Source organism: Myxine glutinosa, chromosome 8 (assembly GCF_964187855.1).
Source record: "Myxine glutinosa chromosome 8, kmMyxGlut1.1, whole genome shotgun sequence".
NCBI classification, from domain to species: domain Eukaryota; kingdom Metazoa; phylum Chordata; class Myxini; order Myxiniformes; family Myxinidae; genus Myxine; species Myxine glutinosa.
In genome coordinates this window covers 154,029,975-154,043,023 of record NC_136268.1, presented here as the reverse complement: position 1 = coordinate 154,043,023, position 13,049 = coordinate 154,029,975, and positions in this window count along the sequence as shown.

The following is a 13,049-nucleotide window of genomic DNA, read 5'->3' as shown; positions in this document are numbered from 1 at the left end:
ACATCTTGCTCAGCTTGACGCCATGGAACCTAAGGCCTTCTCCCACGATGGTCTGTGGGCCTATCACTACGCCTTCACCGACAGGCCGGTGGTCTCTCCGTCCTCTACTGCCTCCTTTCTGATCTTGCAACCTCCGCTCTGTCCGTGCGTTGCTCAGTTTGTGCGTAATATTCCATCCCACCCATCAAGGGATATCGAATGGCCGCCATGTTGGTCCTATGCAAAGCCAAGTACCTCTTTGGAGCTGTCATATTCACAATTGTTATGCCTTCCCTCAAAGTTTTCCATGCAATGTAAAACAACCAATTGGACTGTTAAAAGGATCATCAAATATCGAAAGGATGAGCCCATCGGCCTCAAAGACCTTTGTAACGGTAGATACCTCACACTTCAGGCCTCTAGTGAGTGCAATGGGAATCTATCCGAGCTATATAAACACAAAGTATTATAATTTATATATGCAACAAAAGTAGTGAACATGTTTTTGCTTCAAACACTGGGTTTTTATAATATTTTTTGGAGTGATCGAGGCAGTGTCTGTCATAACACCCATGATGTATTTTACAGAATAACAACTAGAAAGAGCTATCGGAGATTGAAGACCCTCGCCAGGACGTGTTTTCAGTGATTTTTAAGGCTTTTCTGATATAACAAATATGGCGGCCGAACCACGGGACCGATGACGGTCATTTTTTTTTTCTCCACCTATTTATCCCTACACACTGAATACATTTTATCTTGATCAGATGAAGTTTTGTACTTGTCGAATTATGACGTCATAATGGAGGCAAGTATGACATCATCATTAACATATGTTAATTCCCCATGGAGAGTTCTTTACAATGAGCCATGTCTCAATTTTTTCTATGTGGCGCTTTCGGAGGTAGAGGTGCAAAGTTTTTCAGTTTTTCCAAGATGGCGCCTGTACCACGTGACCTATGACGTTATAATTATCATTAAAAATTATACAGGTGGACTTGCACCTATGGTGAAAATTTCCGGTCAATCGGACCAACGGTTGCTGAGAAAATCATATTTATTCTGTGCGGACACATGATGATCCTCAAAAGAGCCCTCGGAACAAAACTTTGAGAACAAGAAAAATTCAACAGCTTAGTCCATGAACATTGATCCCTTACCCAAGCAGAGGTGGATACTTTGGGTCCTGGGAGGACTCCGTTCCACCTCTGAATTCCCTAGATATTATCCTTCAGATCGGCAGTCTGCACACCTGGACAAAATCACAAACTGGTCAAACAAGTGGAACATGTCTTTCAATCCTGACAAATCTCACACTCTCACTATGTCTCTCTGAAAAGACCGACTGGACAACCCTCCCAACTACTTCCTGAATAATCCTCTCCATGAGGTTCTGTCATTCAAGCTTTTGGGTCTCACTATCTGCCATGATCTTTCCTGGGAAAACCACATTTCCAAGCTGGCCTCCAAAGCCAGTCGCCGACTGGGCATCCTCCGTCGTGAGAAGTCCTTCCTTGGCACACCTGAGCTCCTCACCACATACAAGGCTTTCATCCGCAGCTTAATGGAATACTGTTCCCCCCCCTCTGGGCTGGTGCTCCTGCCTCACACCTAGCTCGGCTTCACTCTTTCATTCCTCTTTTCCCCCGCCTCTGGAACAAACTCCCTCACTCTCTTCGATCCCACTCCTCCCTCCAGGTCTTTAAAACAGCTGGTCACCACCATCTCTTATCTTCCCCCATCCAAAACCTTGATCTTTTCTACCCCCGTCAATTCACCCCAAACCCACTTTTTTTGAAATACCGACTTCTTTCCTGGAAGTTCTAGCAGTGTCCATGTGTTTTAGACTTCTCACCCCCCAACCCCTGCCTTCCCACGCCTCCTCCCCCCAAGCCCTCTCCCTCCCACAGATCTCCCGATGTCCCCATTCTCTGCTGTTGTACTTGTGTGCTACTCTCTCTCTCCCCATCTTGTCCCCCGCTCCCTTTATTGTATGTTTTGTTTGTCGGTTTTTTTTTTTGTGATTAATGTTAGCTCTTACACGAGCCTCGATCTTGTATACAAAAAAAAAAAAATAGAGATAACAACGAACGACATACACACACAAACAAACACACATGAGAATTACTTTATTAGTCCCCTACACAGAGGAGAATATAGGTTTGCTCTCAGTCTATCCGTCCCACCTGTGGTTTTCTACACTTTTTCCCATTCCCTTCAACATAATCAACTGAAACTTGGTCGGGGACATGTATGGCAAAGCAATTCTCCCACTTGTTTAATATAGTAGGATAGGATAGGATAAAGCATTACAACTCTAAGTTAAACCAACATGGCAAAGTGTTCCATCGGATGTCTTACTTTCGAGTTCAATCCACAATGTAGAAATATGCAAACTCTTCAAAAACTGGGCCTTCAAGTTAAACTGGGCCATCAAGTTAAACTGGGCCATCAAGTTAAAGTGGGCCATCAAGTTAAAGTGGGCCATCAAGTTAAAGTGGGCCATCAAGTTAAACTGGGCCATCAAGTTAAACTGGGCCATCAAGTTAAACTGGGCCATCAAGTTAAAGTGGACCATCAAGTTAAAGTGGGCCATCAAGTTAAACTGGGCCATCAAGTTAAACAGGGCCTTCAAGTTAAACTGGGCCATCAAGTTAAACTGGGCCATCAAGTTAAACTGGGCCATCAAGTTAAACTGGGCCATCAAGTTAAACTGGGCCATCAAGTAAAGTGGGCCATCAAGCTAAAGTGGGCCATCAAGTTAAAAAGGGCCTTCAAGTTAAACTGGGCCATCAAGTTAAACTGGGCCATCAAGTTAAACTGGGCCATCAAGTTAAACTGGGCCATCAAGTTAAACTGGGCCATCAAGTTAAACTGGGCCATCAAGTTAAAGTGGGCCATCAAGTTAAACTGGGCCATCAAGTTAAACTGGGCCATCAAGTTAAACTGGGCCTTCAAGTTAAACTGGGCCATCAAGTTAAACTGGGCCATCAAGTTAAACTGGGCCATCAAGTTAAACTGGGCCATCAAGTTAAACTGGGCCATCAAGTTAAACTGGGCCATCAAGTTAAACTGGGCCTTTAAGTTAAACTGGGCCATCAAGTTAAACTGGGCCAAGTTAAACTGGGCCATCAAGTTAAATTGGGCCATCAAGTTAAATTGGGCCATCAAGTTAAACTGGGCCATCAAGTTAAACTGGGCCATCAAGTTAAACTGGGCCATCAAGTTAAACTGGGCCATCAAGTTAAACTGGGCCATCAAGTTAAACTGGGCCATCAAGTTAAACTGGGCCATCAAGTTAAACTGGGCCATCAAGTTAAACTGGGCCATCAAGTTAAACTGGGCCATCAAGTTAAACTGGGCCATCAAGTTTGTGAAATGGTACTGTTACGGAACCCAATGACGGCCTATGGTTCCCCTTTGAGGGGGGATTAGACCCCTTGTTTATTGCTGACCGACGTGGTCCCTGACGCCGTACCGCGACCTCCGGAAAGGCCGGTGCACAGCCCCGTTCGTACCGCGGACAGATGTTAATTGATTGCCGAGCGGTGTTTAGCAACCGCGGCACGAACTATTAACAAGACTAACCCGATTCATAAACGTTGGCCAAATCATGCCACAGGTGCCCAATGGAGAAATCACAAGGATGACACGGATGTGAAGAAGAGGAAGACGAAGGCAAAAAGGTTTGAAAATGCTACTATATTTATTCCTACTATTTACAGGACCAAAATAACCAAGGAAGAAGGAAAGATAATAAAATAAAGACAGAAGGAATAGAGCAGACAGTGCAACGCTAGCTTACCTACAGTCTTAATTATACCCAGGACGAGACACACAAAACGGACGACAATCAAACTCACACGAATGGGGAAATGAAGGCAGGAACGATTCGGTGGAAGGAGAGGAAGGTCCAACGGGAACCGGAGCTGGAGCTTGATCCCGCACGGGACGTCGGGCGGGACCTCGACGGCCACCGATGCCACCGCAATCCGGCTCCCGCGTCGCAGCGGGTCGAAACTGCGTGGTCTCAAAGCTGGTGGTGGTGGACTCAACTGATGGTGGTGGACTCTCTCTCTCTCACCTCTTGCGCGTCACGTATATCGTCTCTTCTCCTGCGCGTCTCATATATCGTCTCTTCTCGTGCGCGTATCTTATATCGTCTCCTCTCTTGCGCGTCTCTTATATCGTCTCCTCTCTTGCGCGTCTCTTATATCGTCTCCTCTCTTGCGCGTCTCTTATATCGTCTCCTCTCTTGCGCGTCTCTCATGGGGGGCGTCGTGGTCCGGGTTATATAGGCCACGCCCTTCAACCTTCGCAAACCTACTCGACGGTTCTCCCCAAGCCCTCTCAAAGCCAAACCCCTCGTTCTGGGTTGGTCGGCAAGGGCTGGCTCACTCCTCCCCTCTATGACGAGGTGGAGACACGCCTTTCTTCTCCGAGCCGACTGCGTGCTCAATGGAGGCAAATGCAGTTGGTAATAAATGCAGTTGGCAATAAAGGCTTTGGGGGAATTTGAAAAAGGGGATCTATCTATTTGAATTTGGTGCAATGGAGTATTAATTAATGGAAGACAAAGCCTTAACCTAATACACAGAATAAGGAAATAACTACCAACAAGGAGGAAATCTATGATTGGCTAACGTGATTGTATATGACCTAACTAAGGGACGCCCTTTGACCTTTATACACAACAACTGGAGGAAGGAGGGTGATATTTTTTACAACAATAAAAAAAACACAATTCTCATTTCCACAACACTGCACCCTCCTCCTCTTAGGCACGTCCCGGGCCTATTACTTTTACTTTTAGTGTGGCACGTAGGTGTAGTTCCCTCTACATTTAACCTGACCCTGAGTGTGACAGTTTTAAAACACAAATAAATATGTCCCGCTGCTCCATTGCACCCTACCTAACAGACTCACGCCCACAGCTAACCGAATTGCGTAATTGTCTTCAAACTACAACATGAACGATGGGGGAGCATTATTTACAGTTACTCTATTTTATTTACAAAACTAACCCAGGACCTGTGATTGTTCTTTTGGGGGGGGAGACAGTCTGCCCTGCATCGACGCACCAGAAAGCACCCACAACGCACCAAAAACACCATCAAGCACCAATCGGTGCACAGTCACCACAGTTCTTAATAAAAATAAAAACAACAAACCCCTGGTGGTGTCTTCCTCTTCGGCTCCCTCTGCTGGCTATTGTTATTCTTCCAGATGTTGTCAACTTCGTCATTTTCTTACTGGCGGCCTATTTGGACATAATAAAACTTGCACAGAAAACGTGTCTGTTTTTTATTTATGGCCCACAGGGCCGACTAGGGGTGGTTCACCTGTGTGGCATAGGTGCCCTGTGACCAAGGTCCGCCAGCAAGATCTCGGGCCTTCATGGCCGGTTCCAGCAGAGGGGCCAAGCCCCAACCCATGGGGTCCATCAGTGGTGCATCGATGCAGACAGCTGGTTCCGGGAGTTTCGGGCGCACAATGGCGGACTCCCGCACACTCCCCTCAGCGCCCAGTGGTGCACAGTCCTCGTGTGGGAGACAAGGGGGCGGGGGAGAAAGACAGGTGAGCGAGGGGGTAAGGTCACAAGGGTACACGTCAAACAAGGCAATGTAAGGCGAGGTGCGTTTGGAGACGGAGCGGAGAAAAGCTCATCCCTACCGTACGTCACCCCCCCCCCCCTGTTACCTACTCTACCCTTGCCCTTACCCCATATGTACAAAAATCTACATATTTACAAATTCGTCACTAATGTCTCGTCTTCCCCATATTTCCCCTATACCAAATTCGTCTTCACTCCCACTAATCCAAAATTTGCCATCATCCAAATTCATCATCAATCCTCATAAGGAGGAAGAGATGGAACAACAAAGCACAATGTCACACCCACGTCATGATGCGTCTCACATTCCAAACATTTGCACAAAATAATAAAAACAACCTGGCATGGTGTGGAGTAGCGTCACCTCAGGTGAGTGGATGTAGATGGTGCAAGGAGATTCTTAATCCTAACTATCCTCTAAATGACTTTTATACACTTTACACTACCCGGGGTCTTTCCCTGCCAATCCATTGGCCAACTTACACTATGGGTTCTAAAAACCAATTCCCATTGACCAAACTGTGGTGCTTCATCAATTTGGGGTCTCACTCCCCCGATTCATCTCCCGGTGGCCTTGCACAATTTCCGGGCTGGGTCGTGCAGCTCTCCCAGCAGGTCTACCCACCTGCACACCTCCACCACTGTAGTTGCCACCCGAGCTTACCTAGCTCCTCACCATAACCTATCTAACTGGGGAAGGCCCTCCTTGGCGCTTACCCCACTCGGTGCCCTCTCTGGCACTGGGCTACCCGGGTCCGTCCTCCGGATCCTCAGGCCCCATCCACAACAACTCTACCGGCTCCCAGAGCCCACCTGCGGCCTCACCTGGCCGACATCCTCACAGTGGTGGAGTGCCCAATCAACTACACATACTAACAGGCTACACGCCCAGCCATTTCCACAACACTAATGCACCCATTCAACCATCATTCTTCCACCACGCACCACAGATGCCAATATCCAACCACAATTTACCTGTACCCCCTACCTAACTCTTACACTACCCTCCCCGGGTATTCGTGATGGGGTACATCCTCCTTTCCCCCATCCACACCTTCGCACCATCCACTCCACTCCACAGTTTCCACCATACTCACTCCACGACCATCCATTCCATACTCCATAGTTTCCACCATACTCACTCCACGACCATCCATTCCATACTCCATATATTCCACACTCCATGTATTCCACACAACCATTCTCCATACACCTGCAGTTGCACACCTGTGCAATCTCACCTGGTGCCACCTGCACCCTCCTTCCTCCCTGGACCATTTGGTCAACACAACACACATCACCATCACTCACTCATACACTGCTCCATACACATGTTCAGTTGCACACCTGAGCAATCTCACTTGTTCCTCACTCACTGCTCCATACACTTCCACGCTCAATACAATTCACAATCACCTTCTCACAATACACTTCTGAGTACACCTCCAACACTCACACGGCATCATCTGAACTACCTACTCCCCTCTGGAACTTGCGCTTCCCAGTCGCCCCTTTAAACTATTGCGCTCCCTCGTCATTATTATCCAAACTAATCTACCTGTGTCCCCACTACAGGTATCATTGTCACTACCTAACCTTACCGTTACCTATGGTCATCTTCTCTAGATCCCTACACACTATATCCTAACCCTCCCGGGCTAGTTTTCACTGCCATAAATCCCATAACTCTATTGCTCCTTTGCCCCCGTTTTGTGAGGGATGGCAGAGTTGCCATCCCACCACATCGGGCATCTCTCACTACCAATTTTGCTCACCAAATTCCAGCCAATTAAAAATTTGCCAATCACTCTACCAATCTTTTGCCAATCATCAAATTTTGCTTTTCAATTTCAGGTCCAAAACACTATCATCATCACCCGTCTACTCACTTGAGCCTCTCGGTGCGCCAATTCATTTCCAAAGCTCGGCTTCGCAAAGCCGAGCAATGAATGCGGGTTGCTTGGTGCCGGCGGTTGGATCCGTCCGGCATTCGGTGCAGGGAAGGAGGTTTACCTGGGCCGAGATCCCACGCACCATCTCGGCACGGAGCCGTCCAATGGCCCGATCTCGCCCTGCCGGAACGCCGCAACAAAAAAGGTGTCGCCATGATGACCCTTCCTCCCGGGCCGCCCGTTCCGCCTAGCGGAGCACGGACGCGGCCGTTCAGAGCGCGGCCCGGCGTGGATCGCGTACGGCGGTTCTTTCGAAACCGCCGCGGTTACGATCCCCGCTGGTCCCCGCGGCACACGCGCTACGACCAACTCACTCTCGACAGCACACTCTGTACTCATGCACTCCTGTCACACACCCTTCTCGCGCATCCCCTTGCACACACTCTCCCGTTACACCCTCCGTAACACTCACCACAGGTGTGCACTCTCTTGTTACATCCTCTGTAACACTCCCCATCCCGCGCTTCCATGTGCCCCCTCGCACACGCGCTACGACCAACTCGCTCTCGACAGCACACTCACTCCTCGGCGCGCACTTTTTCCTCACACACCCCACAGTCGGACATTCTCGCACACCTCCTCTGTCCATACACTCCGTACCTGTCGCACACTTCACCAGCGGCCTCTCACGAACACCCGAGTCCAAACCAACCCCCAAGCCGACTGAATCTCCCCTCACACCATATACATTTCCGAGTACATCGCCACTCACCTCGGCACCTCGTCGTCGCACCTCCTCTGCCACCTGCAAACTCTTTATTTGGTTCATGAGCACACAATCACGATTTGAACACAGACCTTGCACATATTCCATCACCTCCTCCCTTATCTCCTTCTTACTTTCCCTCCGTCTCTTCTTAATTTCACTCACCCCCTCTTCCACTTCCTCTAATTTTTCCTTTACCTCCTTCATTTCCCGGTGCGGCCCCTCAATTTCTTCCTCTAATGCCACCTTGACCGTCTATATGTGCGTCCTCACCTCCCGTTCTTTCATCTCCATTGCCTCTGTCACCTCGTCCAACCTTGCTGTTAGTCCCTCATGTACCGTCTGACACTCCTTCTTTATTACTGCTACGTCCCTCTTTATCTCCTTCTGTGTCGCCTTCAACCCCTCGATCACAGGGGTTGAATACGTTGAATACGTCAACTCCGTATTCTTTTGTACCTGATCCTTCAGCTCCCTTTGTCCCACTGTCAGCTGTTCCACCCCCTGCGTCAACTCCTCTATGCCCCCTTGTAACTTGGCCGTCCCATTTCTCACCTCTTTCTCCATACGCTTTTCACCTCGCTTTACCTCCTCGCGTACCCCCGAGACCTCCTCGCTTACACCTCGTCATATTTCCTCCCCCATCTCCTCCATTTCTTTAGTAGATGCCGCCCTCATCTGTCCCAATTCATTCCTCTGAGCATCCAATTTAGTGTCTAACCCGATTTTTACCTCCTCTATCTGCTCTCCCATTTGTTTAATTTCCCAGGCGGATTGCTCCCCGATTGCCCGCAATTTGTCTTCCATCCTATCTTCTCGCCCCGTTAACCCATTCTTTACCTCTTTTATCCCGTTGTCTAACCCCTCAAATTTATTGTCTAACCCCTTAAATTTACTGTCTAGCCCCTTAAATTTACCCTCAAATTTATTTCCCATATTGTTGAACCCGTCTCTTAATTGCTCACTAGTACCCCTCGCTTCGTCCCTCATTGCCCCCATTTGGCCCCCCATATCATTTCTCAATTCCCCGATTTTGGCTTCTAACCCTATATTCCCCATTAGTATGGCTGCATTAATCTGTGCCATGAGGTCCCGCACATCAATTCCCCCTATTTGCGCAGCGGGCGTGGCAACCCCGCGCTCGTGCGAGCCACCACTTTGTGCGTCTGATACCACGTGCGCGAGGGCACCATTTTGTGCACCTGACACCTCCTCAACCACATCATCATTTCTCTCCTCCATTTCTTCCCTCTGGTCCTGGGTTACCCCTAACCCCTCTTCTAGTTCCCCCACCGGCATCCTGTCGCCTTGATCATCCATGGTGCGACTCAATTTGGGATTTTATAAAACAAAATTTCGGGCCACTTGTAATTTGAGCGCGCTAAGCGCTTCAGGTCCGAATCTTGCTCCCGACACCAAATTGTTACGGAACCTAACGTCGGCCTATGGTTCCCCTTTGAGGGGGGATTAGACCCCTTGTTTATTGCTGACCGACGTGGTCCCTGACGCCGTACCACGACCTCCGGAAAGGCCAGTGCACAGCCCCGTTCTTACCGCGGACAGATGTTAATTGATTGCCGAGCGGTGTTTAGCAACCGCGGAACGAAGTATTGCCAAGACTAACCCGATTCATAAACGTTGGCCAAATCGTGCCACAGGTGCCCAATGGAGAAATCACAAAGACGACACGGATGTGAAGAAGAGGAAGACGAAGGCAAAAAGGTTTGAAAATGCTACTATATTTATTCCTACTATTTACAGGACCAAAATAACCAAGGAAGAAGGAAAGATAATAAAAAAAGACAGAAGGAATCAAGGAGACAGTGCAACGCTAGCTTACCTACAGTCTTAATTATACCCAGGACGAGACACACAAAACGGACGACAATCAAACTCACACGAATGGGGAAATGAAGGCAGGAACGATTCGGTGGAAGGAGAGGAAGGTCCAATGGGAACCGGAGCTGGAGCTTGATCCCGCACGGGACGTCGGGCGGGACCTCGACGGCCACCGATGCCACCGCAATCCGGCTCCCGCGTCGCAGCGGGTCGAAACTGCGTGGTCTCAAAGCTGGTGGTGGTGGACTCAACTGATGGTGGTGGACTCTCTCTCTCTCACCTCTTGCGCGGCACGTATATCGTCTCTTCTCCTGCACGTCTCATATATCGTCTCTTCTCGTGCGCGTCTCTTATATCGTCTCCTCTCTTGCGCGTCTCTTATATCGTCTCCTCTCTTGCGCGTCTCTTATATCGTCTCCTCTCTTGCGCGTCTCTCATGGGGGGAGTCGTGGTCCGGGTTATATAGGCCACGCCCTTCAACCTTCGCGAACCGACTCGACGGTTCTCCCCACGCCCTCTCAAAGCCAAACCCCTCGTTCTGGGTTGGTCGGCAAGGGCTGGCTCACTCCTCCCCTCTATGACGAGGTGGAGACACGCCTTTCTTCTCCGAGCCGACCGCGTGCTCAATGGAGGCAAATGCAGTTGGTAATAAATGCAGTTGGCAATAAAGGCTTTGGGGGAATTTGAAAAAGGGGATCTATCTATTTGAATTCGGTGCAATGGAGTATTAATTAATGGAAGACAAAGCCTTAACCTAATACACAGAATAAGGAAATAACTAACAACGAGGAGGAAATCTACGATTGGCGAACGTGATTGTATATGACCTAACTCAGGGACGCCCTTTGACCTTTATACACAACAACTGGAGGAAGGAGGGTGATATTTTTTACAACAATAAAAAAAACAATTCTCATTTCCACAACAGTACCATAGTGAACTTTTGGGATCAAGGTGCTACCCAAACACCAGGAATTCTTGTACGCCAGGTGAGAAGGTCAATGCAATGCACTCCCTCACAGCTCCAGCCATAACCACAAACCGCTATTGACCCGATCACAAAAAATGTCCCTCGTTAGGACTTACTCAAAAAAACGACCTCAAACCAAAACAAAACCCTTCAACGTTTCATTGCTTTCCTGGCACGAAGAAACGTATTTTGTTTGTGCTGCTCGTTTGTTGGGATTTGGATGAGAGGGTGGAGAGACGGTCACAGGAGCCGGTGAATGACCCCAGGTAGGAGCATGAACGGTTGTTTATTATGGAAAGTTTTTACAAAATGCCGAGGGAAAGCAGGGGGGAGGAGGCGTAATCACAGAGATAAACACGGTATAAAATATAAATATTGTTCATTAAAACTCAGTGGTCTGCAGGTGATGAATTTGAAAAGGCACTTAGACCATTAGACACAAGAGTATATATATATATATATTGAGCGGCAAAATTCATTCATGGACATTGCCAACAAATCCCATTTTCGACTCCAAATCAACAGAACAAAAGGAAAAGTGTATATCACCATCAAGCCCTCAGGGCGTCCGTTTCTTTTTTTAAAGCAGAAGCATGGGTGCCCCCAGGGCTACGAATAGAACATTCCAAGCACATCCCCCTGAAGAGCCGAGGGTCCTTCTATCCCGACGGCCATAGTGTGTCCGTGGCAGATAAAGGGGAAGCACAGGTAGATCGCATCACAATTCCGGTCGCACAGGGACAAAGGTGGGGTTTTGGGGGTGCGGAGACTACGTACGGCTCCGGTGGACGTACCTGCCGTGTGACTCGACGCCGTCGGGAGAAGGTTCAACTCTGCTAGCAGAGCAGGAGAGCTAGGGAGGGAGGGAGGCCGGAGAGAGGGAACAGCGCGGCGTTACAGCTGCAACTACCGACCACGACTACGACTGACATTGTGTGACGTGTCGATCAGCGCAGTGAACGACACGCTTCGCCGCGTCCGTCAGTCTGAGCCGGTCAGACTAAAACGCATTGAGATTGAGGGATGACGGCAGAGCCGTATCCTGAGGTAGCCCGATCCTTTGGTGCATCGACGGTACCTCAAGGGCCACCGCCATAAACCATCAAGGTGCTTGCACACAATGGCCTATTCTTGTGAAAACAAACCTCTGGAACAAACTCCCTCACTCTCTTCAATCCGACTCCTCCATCCAGGTCTTCAAAGCAGCTGTTCACCACCATCTTTTATCTTCCCCCATCCAAAACCTTGATCTTTTCTACCCCCGCTAATTTCACCCCAGATACACTTTTTTGAAATACCGACTTCTTTCCTGTAGGACCTAGCAGTGTCCTTGTGCTTTTCTTTTTACCTCTCCCACCCCCCCCCCCCCCCACGCCACCTCCCCCAAGCCCTCTCCCTCCCACAGATCTCTCGATGTCCCTGCTCTTATATGTTCTGTTTGTGTCCTTCCCCCTCTCTCCCCATCTTGTCTATCGTTCCCCTTATTATATGTTTTGTGTGTCTGTTTGATTTTTTGTGTGATTAATGTGTGAATGTGTGAATGTGTGAAGTGATTAATGTGTGAAGTGATTAATGTGTGAAGTGATTAATGTGTGAATGTGTGAATGTGTGAATGTGTGAAGGCTCTTTCACGAGTCTCGATCTTGTATACAAAAAAAAAAAAAAAAGCAACACAGGATCTTCAGCATCGGCTGGCACAGGCTGGCACAGGCTGGCACATTGGGCCCCAACCAAATATCCAATCCAACAGATGGAGCAATTATTGATGCAATCCGCTCCACCTTCAAGGTACCAAATGACGTTGTATTGTTCGGATGGGAATCTAATGTCGACGAGACGGTGCAAAGGCAAATGCCTCCAAGTGATGCCATCAGTATCAACATTGAACATTTCACTCACAGCAAACGACTGCTTACCCATGTTACCTGACTATGATGTCCAGAAAAATTAGAATGGGTGACGGGTACCCTCGTACCACAATGGGTGACG